This window comes from Salvia hispanica, chromosome 5, assembly GCF_023119035.1.
Source record: "Salvia hispanica cultivar TCC Black 2014 chromosome 5, UniMelb_Shisp_WGS_1.0, whole genome shotgun sequence".
Taxonomy (NCBI): Eukaryota; Viridiplantae; Streptophyta; class Magnoliopsida; order Lamiales; family Lamiaceae; genus Salvia; species Salvia hispanica.
The window spans coordinates 20760770-20766769 of record NC_062969.1 but is presented as its reverse complement, the minus strand read 5'-3'; positions in this window follow the sequence as shown (position 1 = coordinate 20766769).

Genomic DNA, 6000 nt, shown 5'->3' with positions numbered 1-6000 from the left:
TTTTTAAAAGCTACACGTGGAAGCCCTAATTTAAATTCTTTAAATTAATTAGGTATTATTCTCTCCGTAGAAAAGCATGTTTTGGGTTTTCAATATTCTTAAACATTTAACGTTATGAGCATGATACATGTGAAAATTTAGGGAATAGTTTTTGTCTAAATAATTTGCTAAATAGCCGATTATTATGGATTTATTTACATGCCTTCTGGTGCAACGGTTTGGGGTTTCCCCGCCGCCCATTGCCCCTCGGGACTTGCCCCCCAACGGTTGTTTCCCCCGTTTGACAGGGTTTGTAAAACTTTTGGCCCCCACTCCGGGGCTTTTCCCTAACCCCGGTTTCCCCCTCGCTTGGCGCCCTCCCACCACCCCGGAACCCAAATCGTTTGGCGGTTTCCCGTTTTTTTTGCCCAAAAGGAGAACACCACATCTTGGAGGTGTCGGGGCGGGGGTTTTCCCCTATCGGCGGGGGTGGGTCCGGGCGCGGGTACTGGGGCGGGGGCGGTTGTTTACGGCCCCCGTGTCCAACCCCAAATGATGAATGGCTTTCTCGCGCGGCACTGGGGGGGGGGGGGGGCTGGGCCGGTTTCTCCCAGGGGCCCCCGTCTTTCCGGTAGCCCCCACGATGGGTGGGATTTTCCCTTTTAGAATCTCTCGTCGATTGTCCTCGATTCAACCCTTAGAACCCCAAAAGCGTTTTCCGTTCGAAGACCTGTCGGGTCGTTCCGCCCCAAGAAGAAGGGGCCCGGGGCCCCGTCTATTTGACCCCCCGGGGGGGACCCGATAATATGTTTTAAACCCGGTCTCCTTTCGTTTAATTACTTTCTCCTCTAGATCGTAAACAAAAACTTACTCTTTTTTTTCGTAGTCCGGCGAGGCTTCCCCCGCCTTTGATTTTTTTTGGGCGCAAAAAAGGAGATGATGTCGTCCCCGATTTTATCTACGATCCGGAGAACATGATGAGATGTTTCCCCTTTTCCTCAAACCCCTTGCCCCCCGGGGCTTGGTGGTTCGTTTCGAATGGGAAAAAGCCCCTCCCCCCTATCTTTACCTTGATCAATCTTGACCATAAGGGGTAGTTTTCCCCCATTCGTTTGAATCCTAGTGATACTTTTGTTTCCCAAGTTTTTATCCGGATTGGTTTGGGTCCCCTCCCGACGACTTTTTTGGGGGGGTTCGATTTCGGACTTAATTTGGTGAAAAAGGTAGAATGGTTTTTTTGGCTATGATGAAACTTTTGAGCCAGGATCGTTTTTTCCCGGGGCCCTGGAAAAAAGTAAAATATTCATTCTTATTCTTTAAAAAAATGAAAGGACGAGTTTATATGACTGGTTATCTCTATACATGGTAAACCAAATTTTACATTTATTTGCCTTATCTAGGTAGTTGTTTCCCATATATCGTTTTCCCGATCTTGCGTGATCGTGATTTTTTTAAAAATACCCAAATAGGTTTTTGAATTAAGTATCGCAACTTGGGATCTTTAATTTACTATAATATAAATTTTTGGGTGGGTGTTTATTACGAATAACAAAAGGATGAATTGAAAAAAAAGAATGTCGCATGAAACACTCAACAAATGAATCATCATGTACGTGGACTTCCTCCCCAAAGATTACACGTTTTTTAAAATTAAATAAATTAAATATAGGAAAAATTTTAAAAAATTTTAGGAGTATTAAAAGCAAAGACCCGGGGGACCCAAGTAAACAAGGAATAGAAAAATGGCAAAACCAAAAAACGCCCCAAGTGATCTCTCACAAACCCTAAAAAAAAAGGCCCCTCGTTAAAATCTTTTGGAATCAAAACCCCAAGAGAAAAAAGATCCCAAAAAGGGAAAAAAGACCCAAAATGGAAACCAAAGTGTCCAAATTATGAGGCGCATTAGGTATCCAATGGGGTTCCTTTTCACATCCACGATGGGTAAGCTTGAAAGACTAGTCTAGCCCCTCAAACGGCTTCCCATCAATGATATGACCATAGCGTGCTTTAGAAATGAAGTTGACCAAGGCCATAAGAGCAATCCTCACCGCTTTATGCACAATAGTAGATCCAGTTTTACCCCTTTCCATCACTTGATCGTGTTCTTGATAGTAGTAACTCTTCTTCTTCTTCTTCTTCTCTTCTTCTTCTTCTTCTTCTTCTTCTTCTTCTTCTTCTTCGCAGGTTAATCCAAAATCTGACCTCCTCCCAAACTTTCTTAGTTTTAGATGACTTGAAGAAGAGATGCTGAACTGACTCCTCATGTGTTGAAAGATTGCACAAGTTTTGTCAATGGTCACCTAATTGATACAATCACGTGTCTGTAATCTTCCTCGAAGGGCAATCTAGGAGATGAAATCATTCCACACAAATTTTGATCAAAATCTTCATTCCCCTTTTGGTCTGAACCACATTCATACGCTTCTTGTGTGACTTTTGGATTGTTCCATTTGGTCAACAAATAAGCAACATCCTCTCTTGAACACCTAAGAACATGTCATCACAGATTGAGATAATATGCTTAATGAGCTGCGAGTCCTGCTTCACCGTAGGTTGTCATTCCCAAAAGTTTGCATTATGAATGATCCACATAAGAACTCATTGGATCCGCAGTGGTCCTTCTTGGAAAACAGGTTCTAGAGTATCTTTTCATGAAGGGTAGTATTCAACATATCCAAGTCCTGAAGGCTAAGTCCACCCTCTTCCTTTGGTAAACAAATGTCTTTCATGCAACATTCGCATTCTTCGACCCCAGAAGGATATGTCTTGCAATCACCACAATCATGGTGTTAACCGTTCTTGGGATAGGGAAAACTTAAAGCAAATATGCCTTCACCCCCTATAGACAAGATTTAGGGTTTAGGTCGTTGCCAGCTTGTCGATCAATTGGGAAGAGTCTGCAGTGTTAAGAAAAGTGGGTGGAAAAAAGTTAGTGGAATAGGAATCCCACTTATATATATTAGTTTTAAATGAAATATGAGTGGAATGAGTTAGTGTAAGGTGGGACCCTATTACCATGTATGGTAAAAGTGAACCAAGACTCCTATTCGTGGACAGACTAAAATGGAAAAAACGGGACTCCTATTCACGGATGGATGGAGTAAGTGTTATTTATATGGGATTCAAAGAAGATATACGTGTCTAAAATGATCCAAAGTGAAGTGATTATCTCAAAAACTATATATTGTGTTGGTTGATGAAATAAAGTGATAGAATTGATAGAATTAATTACTATATTTGCACTATATTGGGATAAGATTACTTTACTTGACAAGTATTATATTATTATTTGAAAGTGCAACTTGTTTATATAATTATGCTGGTTCTATCATTTCTATGATTCGACAAATTTATTTGGTGGCGAATATTTTGTGGTTGACAGGTTGCTAATATACTAACGATGAAAGTATAATTTTATTTATATAATTATGTTTGTTATATGATTTGACAGAATTGATATTATGTGAAGTGGTATATAAATTGATATAAGATTAGGAGATATAATATAAATAGATGTGGTATGACTTTCTAGGTAACAACGTTATTACTGTGTGACAGTGTTATCGATGGAAATCTTAAGGATTATATTTAGGAATGCGGTTACACTACGAGCTTAAGCTCACCTCCCTTTCTCTTCCCTTTTGCAGAGTATAGTGGCGAGAGATGTTGCTAGATGGACAGTTGTGCGCACTGCCTCTTTTGTCGAGAAAGTTAAAGTGGTGTGTACATGACATGTTTAGTTGAGGATTTATAGATATGTATAGTCGATAGTTTTCTTTGTTGTAGCAAGTTGCTAATTGTTTAATAGTGTGTTAGTTGCTACCAAAAAAAGTACACAGTAAAAAGACTTAATCGTAATAAAAGGTTGAGCGTATCGAAATGTGACACCAATTATTTGGTTTAATAGATCGAGTAAGGGGTGTTACATGGATGGCTTGTTCTTCCACTTTCCGAACGTCCAGATCCACCGTCTGAGGGATCCAGATAAGGGGATGTATCTTGCTACGAACATCTGTATATTTGTATCTTCTATCTTTGTCTCAATGAAACCCATGACTTCAACTTTATTAAACTTGATAAAGTACACAACAACAGGTTATCTACGGGATTGTTGTAGTCCCCTAACATTCCATGTTGTCACAATCATTGAGACAGGTCAGCGTTTAACGACGACGCGACTTTTGGACGGGCTGAGCATAACGAAGAGCGGTTCTCGACTGATTTACTCTCTTAGTTTCTCCGGATCTTCATAATAATTTTGGCCACGGTTGCACGACCGTTGTCTCGCTGGATGTGTCTCAGCTGGATCATGATTCGGCCCAAGATCCTTTGGGGGCACACCACTTGCACTAGTGATGCACTATTTATTAGCAATAAAAATACATGCAAGTATACATGGTAGATCTAGTATAGCTAAAGGTCAGTACCGGGTTGTCGAACACGGGGAATAATATCACCGACTGGCTACCTTCTACTAAGCTTCTTTTACTATTTGGAGAAACAATAGGTTTTGAAAAACTTTTGAAAACAAGAATACTGAAAGCGGTAAATATCATATTGCAACACAAACTAGAGGTAAAATATATGAGATAAGAGAAGTCCAGGGATGTGCAATCACAATTATGATTATACAAATTGCAACTACAACACCCTAGCACAGTTTATACTTCGATAGAACAAGTCACATAATTTATGCCCATGCGGTACAAGCGTAGATTACTAACACTAGGGTTGTCAATCCTAGATTTATAACTCCTAAAAGCACCAAAGACCCTTGAAAAGTCCTCATTCTCAATTAAAAGTGCCGTTTTAAGGGAAGCTAATTGTAGTGTCTATTAAGTGGATCTAACTCGCCAACCTTCTTTTACGATTATGTAGCAAGTTATATTAAATCATCATCGAATGTGTCACTCAAACATGCAGTATTACGGAACAACTTAAGGAAGAAACGAAGTAAAAATAAAACGGATATTAAATAGAAAAAGGAATTGTATAAACCAATAAGAGTTACTAAGACATCTCTAAAATCCTATGAATTTAGTTACACATGAAAGAATAATCTAAAAATATAGTTTGAAGGGAAAGCAATGTAAAAATAAGAACTAAAGCGATAAAACCCAAAGGTAGAATCCTATAGCCTTGATCTTCACTTGAATCCGTCTTCAACCTCTTGCACAACGAAGATCTCCCAAATATTATGCTCTAGAATTGTGAGGCAAAAAGTGGATATGAATGAAGAGGGTTTAGTGGGTATATATAGGGGAAATTCGAATCCTAAGGATATAAGGAAAAGGTTGCTAATTTTGGTAAAATCTGGAGAAAATCTAGGTCATAACATGCGCCGCGTTTTCGCAGCGGACCGCTGCACCTTGGCCAGCGGTCGCTGTGCATTGCCCGTAGCTTCTGCCCATTTGTGTAGCGGTCGCTGCACGAGTTGTAGCGGCCGTTGCAATTTAGTTCAGTGGCTTCAGGATCTTCTCGAGCGGTCGCTGCGCACTGCCCAGCGGTCGCTGGGCGTCTTCAGATTTTTAGCACAACTTTCTACGGAGCGGACCGCTATAGGTGTAGCGGTCGCTATAGCCCAGCAGTCGCTGCGACACACGCAGCGGGCCGCTGGACGTCTTAAACGCTCCAGACTTCCATCTTCGACTTTTTCCTATCTTTTTAGCTTAAATATGCACAATTCTCACAAAACATGTCAAAATACCAAAATAGTTAAAACATGTAAAATATGGACATCAATTGCGATTTAGACATTGAAAACAGACCAATTAAGGGCCTTAAAACAGTGCAAAATCCGAGCGTATCAACTAGTAACAACAACCTTACCCAAGTAGGACCAGGCCTTTCGGCTTATGGCCTGAACCACGCGCAACGACAACTTGGAGTGGTGGAAAAGCCCGTAGATCAGTGGCAATTGAATCCAATCGTCCCACACCTGGTGCTTCAGATAACTGATTCATCGGCCCAAGATCGGGTTATCTAGTCGTTTTCCCGGCCTTTTCTACTTCAGAGTCTTCC